Source organism: Saccopteryx bilineata, chromosome 1 (assembly GCF_036850765.1).
Source record: "Saccopteryx bilineata isolate mSacBil1 chromosome 1, mSacBil1_pri_phased_curated, whole genome shotgun sequence".
In the NCBI taxonomy this organism is placed as follows: Eukaryota; Metazoa; Chordata; class Mammalia; order Chiroptera; family Emballonuridae; genus Saccopteryx; species Saccopteryx bilineata.
In genome coordinates, this window is record NC_089490.1 from 327255077 (window position 1) to 327265231 (window position 10155).

Consider the following 10155-nt stretch of genomic DNA (forward strand, 5'->3'; position numbering starts at 1 on the left):
AGGGACCGAGAAACTGTTTGAAGAAATAATGGCTGAAAACTTCCTTAACCTGGTGAAAGAAGAAGTCACACAAATTCAGAAAGGACACTGAGTCTCTATCAAGATGAACCAAAAGAGGCCCACACCAAGACCCATAGTTAAAATGGCAAAGGTTAGTGGTGGCCTCTGTATCTCCTTAGAACTCAATTGCAACAGTGTCTCTGCACAAGACATCTATAATTTGTTTTCTCATGTGGGACCTTCGGAGGAGTCACTGTGGCACAGGCATGACTGGATAAGAGTCAGAAACACCAGCTGGCACCATCATGCCCAAGAATAAAGGTAAGGAGGTAAAAACAGTCGTAAAGGTAAGATGACAATGAACCTAAAAAAAGAGAGTTAGTTGTTGAAGGGGATGGACAAGAGTATGTTTAGGTAATCAAAATGTTGGGAAATGGACGATGAGAAGCTTTGATGGTGGTGTAAAGAGGATATGTCATATATCAGAGGAAAACAAAATAAAAAGGCTTGAACAAATACCTCAGGCATTATATTGGTTGTTCTGCAAAACCATCAGGATTATAAAGCTGATGCAATTTAAAATTTCAAAGTACAATGCAGAAGAAGCTAGAAGTCTGAAGGCATGTGGCGAGCTTCCAGAACATGCTAAAATCAATGAAGCATACATCTGGTCCTGGAGATGATGATGAAATCTAGTTTGATAATATTGGAGATAATGATGAAGATATTGAAGTTACCTAAATTGAACTTAAAGTTTCAAAGAATTGTTCACACTTTGAATTTTGACCATCATCTGTTAAGAAAATAAAAACTTCAGCATGAATGCAGTTTGTTAAGGCATATTGATTTACTTCCATTGTTTTAAAGTATTAATTATGGCCCTGGCCGGTTGGCGCAGCGGCAGAGTATCGGCCCGGCCTGGCGTGTGGAAGTCCCAACTTCGATTCCCGATCAGAGCACACAGGAGAAGTGACCATCTGCTTCTCTACCCTTCCCCCTTCTCTGTCTCACTCTCTTTCTCTCTCTCTGCCCCTCCCACTGCCATGGCTCGAAGGGTTCGAGCAATTTGGCCTTGGGTGCTGAAGATGGCTCCATGGCCTCACCTTCGGTGCTGAAATAGCTCAGTTGCCAAGCAACAAAGCAATAGCTTCAGATGGGTAGAGCGTCGCCCTGTAGGGGGCTTGCCAAGTGGATGTTGGTTGGGGGGTCATGCGGGAGTCTGACTCTCTGCATCCCCACCTCCCCACCTCTCACTTAGAAAAAAAAGTATTTATTTTATTTCTTTAAATAAAATGTTAACACTTTATCCTTTTGAAGTAATGAAACTTAGGAGCAGAAACCACAATATTTGCTGTAAAAACAATAGAAAAGGGAAAGAGTAAATAAGAGAAATGTTTCCTGGGGCATGGGAGGCAGAAGAGGGTAGAGGGGGGATAAATGGTGACAAGACTTGACTTGTGGTGGGGTGAGCACACAGTACAGTGTACAGAGATGTGTTGCAGAACTGGGCACCTGAAACCTGTATAATTAGGTTAACCATTGTCACCCCAATAAAATTCAATTAAAAATGTTTTCCAGTTAATGAATATTTTGAATAAATTGCCTTGTCTTTAGGGTCAGTGTTAAGTCCTAGTCCCAAATAATTTTTTCAAAGTCTTTTTGTATGTTCCAGTTACCTAGATGTTCTCTTTGTTTTTGATCAAATTTAAGAAAGTTAGAAATCTACATTTGAAGTCAAGAAAGGGAGCTATTTTCATATTTTTGCAGCTGTAATTTTATACTGTGTTTGATAGCATACTTTCCATCACTTTATGTCGTCACCATCAGGAAAAACATTTACAAACTGCAGATTTTAGAATGTGGGTTTGGGTAGCAATTTTGAATTTATAAGGTGAGTAGTTACAAAAATTTAATGCTGGGTAATACCCAATTAACTCAACATTGGAAGTACTGATATACTAGTCGACAATATTTTTTATTTAACGGGTACAAAATTTCTTAAACAGGCAACTTTTAATGGCAAAGGAAGAAAAATTGTACTATACAAAAATATTGTGTTTATTGTCAAAACATATGCATTTGTAACCTATAATTTTGGGTTTTATGAACAAGTAAATTACAGTGTGTAAATGAAAAACTAATTTTAAGCCCTGGCCAGTTGGCTCAGTGGTAGAGCATTGGCTCAGCATGTGGATGTCTTAGGTTCAATTCCTGGTCAGGCACATAGGAGAAGCGACCATTTGCTTCCCCACCCTTCCTCTTCTCCCTTCTCTCTCTTCTCTTCTCACAGCCATGGCTCCATTGGAGCAAGTTGGCCCAGGGGCTGAAGCTGGCACCATGACCTTGCCTCAAGCGTTAAAAAGGCTCCAGTTGCAATGGAGCAATGGCCCTAGAAGGGCAGAGCGTCTCCCCCTAGTGGGCTTGCCGGGTGGGTCCGGGTTGGGTGTTTATGGGAGGGAGTCTGCCTCTCTGCCTGCCTACTTCTCACTTAAGAAAATTAAGAACAACAAAAAACAAACAAACTAATTTTATAGTAAATTTGTGTAAGAAAAATGATGGAACCACAGCTAAGAAATATAATAAAATGTCATTGAGTATAATTTAAAATAAAGTAAAATAAAATAAAATAGCAACGGTTAAAGACAATGAGAGAATCTTAAGAGCAGCAATAGAAACACAGTTACCTGCAAGAGGCTGTCAGCTCTTTTCTCAACAGAAACACTTCAGACCAGACGGGATTGACATCAAATAGTTAAAGTGATGAAAAGCAAGGACCTACAAATAAGATTACTCTGTCCAGCAAGGCTACCATTTAAAATTGAATGGGAAATAAAGAGCTTCCCAGACCAAAAAAAAAAAAATCTAAAAGAGTTTATTACCATCAAACCAATATTTCAAGAAATGCTAAAGAGCCTTCTTTAAAAGAAGAAAGAAGAAAAAAAGGGAGAGATAGAGGAACATAGATAAAGAGTAAAATGGCAATATAAGCACCTACTAATAAGAACTTTAAATGTGAACAGATTAAATATTCCAGTCAAAAGACATAGGGTAGCTGAATCAATAAGAAAACAAGACTCATGTATATGCTGTCTATAAGAAACCCAGCTCAGAACAAAAGATACACACAGACTGAAAGTGAACAGATGGAAAAATATATTCCATGCAGGTAGAAATTTAAAAAGCCAGGGTAGCAATACTTAGAAAAAATATAGACTTCAAAACAAGAGACAAAGAGGGACTTTAGTAAACCCAACTGTTTGTGGGGGCAGGCAAAATGGGTGAAGGGTGTCAAAAGGTACAATCTTTCAGTCATGGGATGTATTGTACCACATGATGACTATTGTTAATAATTCTGTATTGTTTATTTGAAAGTTGCTATAAGAATAGACTAAAAATTCTCATCACAAGAAAAAATTATAACTGTGGAAGTAGGTGTTAACTAGGCTTATTGTAGTTATCATTTCACAGTATTTACAAATATCAAATTATTATTTTGGACACGGAAACTAATATATGATGTTCATTTCAATTATATCTCAATTTAAAAATCGAGAAGGCACAAATAACCAAAAATGAAAACAGAAAGAGATATTATTACAGATGTTGCAGATATTAAAATGTAGTAAGAAGGCATTGTAAATAATTTTAGAGCAATACATGTAAAAATTTATATGAAAGGCAAATTTCTAGAGAAATGCGATTTATCAAATCTGACAAAGCATAAATAATAAAACTTAAACTGAGTGAAGATTATTTAGTATTGAATAAGGTAGCAAAAAAATTCCTACACAGAAAACTTAAGCCCAAGTCATTTCAACACAAATTCTACCTAATATTTAAATAAAAAGAAGAAAAGGGACAAGAAGAAAGGAGGAGGAGGAAGAGGAGAGAAGGGAGAGAGCTTAAGGTTGGAAAGGAAAAAATAAAATTCTCATTATTTGAAGATAATGCATATATGTTTACTAAAAATTGACATGAAATCTACTGGAATTGATAAAAACCAATTTAGAAAGTTTACCAATTAGGGTAATTAATATATAATATAATATATAATAATGAGTTAATAATATAATTTCTTTATATTATCAAAAAATTCCAGAAAATTACATATAAAATAATGTTCCATTTACAATAGGATCAGAGTTGTTGTAAACAACAGAACTGACTCCAGAGATTGGGTAGCTCATACTGATGCTAAGCTTCTAGGAACAATGGTTAAAGCCATGCAACATAACTAACTGCCCTGGAGAAGGAAGGAATTCATCCACTACTGCCCTCAATGGTGCAAATTCTGCTTTGAAACTCAATGTGTGGTCACCCTCCGAAGCTGATTGATTTTGCCACGGTATTGACCAGCAAAATGTTTCCCACATGGGGCCACTTTCCACAAGTTGCTCACTTCCAAATTAAAATCTCCTTTGGGAAATCTGATTGGTAGAACCTATGTCACATGACTGTCTCAGGTACAAAGGACAGTGTGGAGCAGGATTTTCTGAGTTTGCCTTCTTAAAAATATGAAGTATGTAGAAAATAATCTAATAAAATATGTTCAAGAAATTACAGAGAAATGAATGCCTGTTACTAAAAAATTAAAATAGACCTAAATAAATCAAATAATTACCATGATCACTTATTCAAAGACAGTATTGTTAAGATGAAAGTTTTCACCAAATTCATCTAAAGATTTTTGATATGTAGGATTTAACAAGTGATTTTAAGATTTGTATGGAAATTGTTCAAAGAAAATGGTGAAGAATAAGGCAGAGAATTTGGTCTACCAGAAATCAAGGTTGATTTTAAAGCTACAAAAATAAAGCAAATGTGATTTAGGGCCTGCCTAGATAAACAAGTCAATAAAATAGAGCAGAGGGCCCTGAAATAAATCTGTTACTATGATATATGGGCAGACAAAACCGATGGAAGTGGCCCTGCAGATTAATGGAACAAGGTCAGTCTTTATAAGAAATGGTGCTGAGCCCTTACCTTATCCCACACACAAAGTCAGTTCCATGGGAAGGCAAGACTGTAAAGAATAGAGGATGATTCCTTTTTAAACTTTCATATAGACTTTATCATAGTTTTTTAAAAACATTTTTAATTAAAATTTTTGAGATAACTGTACATTTACATAGAGTTGTAAACAATAATGCAAACATATCCTGTGTACCTTTTACCTAGTTTCCTCCGATGGTAACATCTTACCAAATTGCAGTCCAATATCACAGCCAGTATAGTGACATTGGGGTGATACAGGGATCTTACCCTTAGTTTTATTTCTGTGTGTGTGTGTGTGTGTGTAATTTTATCATATGTATCTATCACCACCATTAAGAGGGTTCGCAGGTTATGACTGTCTCATCATATGACATTTAGAGTTTATAACACTCATTCCCATAAAAACTTTTAAAAATTGAGATGTGAGTGTTTGTCTTACACCGTTAGAGTCATACTTACAGACTACACGGACGAACTAGTTTCGTTGTGTGCAGCAGAAGAATACGCAGTACAGTGTACAGTACGGTATATTTATGTCCTTTTCCTTTTTCTCCGGCTTAGCTGTGTTTTCATGTTCTAGATTATGATTTTACCACTGTGTTAGGATAGGTAAGTGACTTAGGCTAGGGTGTGTTTTGACTTATACCAAAATTTGGGTTACGTCACTGTTGTGGGAACGTAACTGTGTCGTAACCTGAGGACCCCTTGTAGTACAATTTCATCTGTATAAGAATTCTTCCTGTTGCCCTTTTCTTTCAGTTCCTTTCTTTCTACCACTCTCTTATATATGCTTTCATCCACCTTCCTCCTAATTTTATTCATCTCTATCCCAAACTGTTCCAGTTAGCTATTAATGCATGACAAGCTACCCCTAAATTTAATGGCAAAAACCAATAATTTATTACTATTACATCTAGTGATTATAGGATTAAAAGTTGGGATAGAGGAGGACAGCAATGATTTGTGTTTGGTTTACAATGTCAGGGAACTCAGATAGAATGGCTCAACAGCTGAAAGATGAAAGAGTCAAGGGCTAGTCCAGCATTTCCCTCTATCTCTTCTCTCTTTCCCCATGGCCTCTTTACATGGTGAGCAAGAACCCCCTCACAGCATCGTGGCCTCAGGATAATCAAACATCTCACATGGAAGTTCAAGGCTTCAACAGAAGGGAAGCAGAATCTGCTGTTTCCTTAAAGGCTGGGCCTGGAGCAAGCATAGCTTTACCTCCACTATACTCTATTGATGATTCTTAAAAAAGGTTAAAAAAAAGTAAGAATAAAAAGAAGTTTGATAAATTGAACCACATTAGATTAAGAACCTCCATTTCTCAAAAAACAAGCAAACAAACAAAAAATGCCATAAAGAGAAAAAAAATGGCAAGCCATAGAGAGGGATAAGATATTCATGTCATAAAACCAACAAACTACTAGAGTCCAGACTCTACGGCAACTCTTACAAACCAATAAAAAAAAAAATAGACAATCTTTTGAACCAATTAAAAAATAGATAAAAGTCCAGAATAGGTACTTCTCGAAAGAGGAGATCCAAATGCAGGACTAACCTATGAAAAAGTGCTCAAACTTTTAGCCATCAAGGAAATTAAAGTTAGCTGCTTCATATCTTCCCAAATTTAACCATCTTACATTACTGAATGATGGCCAGGAGAGGAGTATAGACTGGTCTCCCCACTGAAAAACCATTGGGCATTTATTAGGTCTATTTAAAGACACACATAACCTATGACTCAACAGTTTCACTCTTAAGAGTATTCTCTAGCACAATATGCACATGTGCACCAGGATACATGGATATTCATGGCATAAAAGCACACGTACAGTATGATTCTTTCATACTAAATCCAAAAACAGGCAAAACTAAACAATGTTAGATTACATTCATTGGTCATAAAATGATAAAAAAAAATAAATAAAAGCAAGGAAACAATTATTCCACAATTGAGAGTAGTAGTTAACCCACTGGATTGAGAGGTTTGTGACAGGACAGGGCTTCTGGGGTGTTGACATACCCTCTTTCTTGACTAGAGAGGTAGTTACATAGTTATTTGTTTTATAATTACAGCTAGATCATACATACATACCTTAGGCACTATTTTGTATGTGCTACATTTACAATTAAAAATGAAGCAGAGCATGCAGGTTTTAAATCTGTCACATTTGCCTAGTCTCCTATAAGTGTTCCTTGTTCATAGACTTTCTCTTCCTCATTTTCTGAGCTTGGCAATAAAAAGCTTAACACTTGCATTATCCACATAGGTACTTCAAAATTATTTTTTCCATAAAATATCATAGTAACACAGTTTCTTTTAATATTTTCAAAGACTGATTCAAAGTTTGAGGTTATCATTTAATTTTATATATAGTAGGTGCTCAAATTTGATGACTATAATGCATATTCTATGCATATAAACCTTTTTGGGACCCTAGCCAGTTGGCTCAGTGGTAGAGCATCAGCCTGGCATGTGGATGTCCCAGGTTCTATTCCCAGTCAGGGCACACAGGAGAAGTGACCATCTGCTTCTCCACCTTTCCCCCTCTCTCTTCTCTATCTCTCTCTTCCCCTCCTGCAACCAAGACTCCACTGGAGCAAGTTGGCCCAGGTGCTGAGGCTGGCACCATGGGCTCGCCTCATGCACTAAAATCGGGTTGTCATGGAGCAAGGGCCCTAGATGGGCAGAGCATTGCCCCTTGATGGCTTGCCAGGTGGATCCTAGTTGGGTGTATGCGAGAATCTGTCTCTCTGCCTTCCCACTTCTCACTTATGAAAAATTAAATAAATAAATAAATAAATAAATAAATAAATAGAAATGAAAACAAAACAAAACACTTTTTGGTAAGTTCTCTTCTTTTTTTCCTCCTAGGAAATTACCCCTTAGATTTTAAGTAGCTTCTGAAGCCTCTCTGGGGATATATAAAGTTGTTGAAGGTACTATAGACATCAGATCTGAATTAGTTCTACTTTTCATAAAAAGGAGGAAATGGGCCCTGGCCAGGTGGCTCAGTGGATGAAGTGGAAACCCAGTGTGTCAAGGTCACAAGTTAGATCCCCAATCAGGGCATGAACAAAAAGCAATCAGTGAGTACCTGTTTGTCAAACAAGTTTGTAAATATGATATATAAGTTTGCTCTCTTATAGTTTGCATTGAGTGTGGGGTACAGGCTGTAAGCAGGCAGGGTTGTTATACCCTAAAGTTTTAAGACTAAGCCTTTCCCACCCTAAGACTTTGTATCAGAGACTTCCTTGTTTGAATATTGGATTAAAGGTTTTGATTTCTGCATTATAAAGTGGGGCAGACCAGGAGCTTGCTCTCTCTCAGTTCCTGAGATTAGCATTGGAGAAGAGAGCAGAGAAAGGCCATGTGGAGGAGGCCAGGAGAAGCAGCCAAGATGGTGGAGTGCTGAGTGAGAAGCCAGTCTGTGCAGAGTTTGTGCAGGGAGAAGGAAGGAGATGGGGAACAGAGGTGAATAAGGCTGGTGAGCTAGAAACCTTTGATTCTAGGAAACTCAGATAAGTCAGTAGCTTTGTGAGCACTGAATGAGTGGGTTTTGGAGCCCAATGTGTGTTTTTACTTGCCTGCCGGGTGCAAGTTAGGATTAAAGATGATGGCCCACCAGTTCTTGGCTCAATTGTTTCATTACCATCTGTCCGAATCTAATGTGAACCTGCATGGGCCAGGCGGCTGTGATGGTGGCCATGGCTACTGGCTTTATAATACCCACTAAATGGAACAACTAAGTGGAACAAGTTGATGTCTCTCTCTCTTCCTCTCTCTCTCTTTCAAATCAATGGAAAATTTAATTTATAAAAACGAAGGAGAAAATGGATTTTGCAAGCTTCCAAAAGCTAAGGATAAGATCAATTCTAACTAAGGTTCTGGAGAGGGTTGAATGTGAACATACAAATGCTTTTAGACTCTTCATAAAACAGGCTGTGAATCTTTTCTTGTAGAACTAAATAGAACAAAATATTTTTCTGCTGAGTAGCCAGCATGAGTTCCTTTTTTTCCATTTTGATAAAAATTATGTAATGTACTGTCTCAAATTTTGCTCTAAACTGCTAGGAAACAGCTTCAGGCTCAACCGTGTCAACTATGAAAAATTCAACAGTCTGAATAGTTGGGTGCTATTTTCTACCCCTAGACAGTCTTCCTATTCTGATTTAAAATTCCTTGGTCCTGTTTAATAACACAAATTTGTGTTTTACCATTCTATTGAAGGCATATACAACACCTCCCATTCTTAGTAAAACAAGGTAAGGTGGCAGGAAGAGAGGGAGGCGGGATGGAAACCTGGAGGAGGAAACCAGGACCAGAGGTGGTAGCATGGTTTCGGTAAGTAACAAGCGATGGTGGACAGACCTAATCTTCCTCTTTAATACAAAGTTAGATTGGACCAGTAGGTAAGGAAGGTAAGGGGTATAGGTACCTCTGTTATCCACACCTTCTGAAATGCCACGATACCTTTCTCGTCAACAGGAAGACTGGACTGATAGCAAAGCACCAGGGAAATTCAGACTGTTTGCCTTTAAGCAGTGGTGGGATTCAAATAATTAAACAACTGATTCTCTGCCCTAATGACAGTTTTAAGTATAAAAAAAATGATATACCAAAAGGTAGTTTATTATTTCATGCATTTAATACTTAAATAAGAACAGTAAAAGACTGACCAGGCGGTGGTGCAATGGATAGAGTATCGGACTGGGATGTGGAAGGACCCAGGTTCGAGACCCCGAGGTTGCCAGCTTGAGCGTAGGTTCATCTGGTTTGAGCAAAAGCTCACCAGCTTGGACCCAAGGTCGCTGGCTCGAGCAAGGGGTTACTCGGTCTGCTGAAAGCCTGTGGTCAAGGCACATATGAGAAAGCAATCAGTGAACAACTAAGGTGTCACAATGAAAAACTGATGATTGATGCTTCTCATCTCTCTCTGTTCCTGTCTGTCTGTCCCTATCTATCTTTCTCTCTGACTTTCTCTCTGTCTCTGTAAAAAAAAAAGAACAGTAAAAGAGGAACACAAAACTAGATTGTTATGAGAGTTTTAAAATATTAATGAATAAATATTAAATAATACCTGACAAAAAATAATAAAACTGTTATTAAAGATACTATATTACCATATTGCTTCTTGATTGGTGTCCTCACTTGCA

General features: G+C 37.5%; 1 pseudogene; it reads left to right on the forward strand.

The window, feature by feature from the left end:
* The first annotated feature begins 305 nt into the window (after window positions 1-305).
* Window positions 306-741, forward strand: LOC136319558 (eukaryotic translation initiation factor 1A, Y-chromosomal-like; annotated as a pseudogene).
* Window positions 742-10155: the final 9414 nt, after the last annotated feature.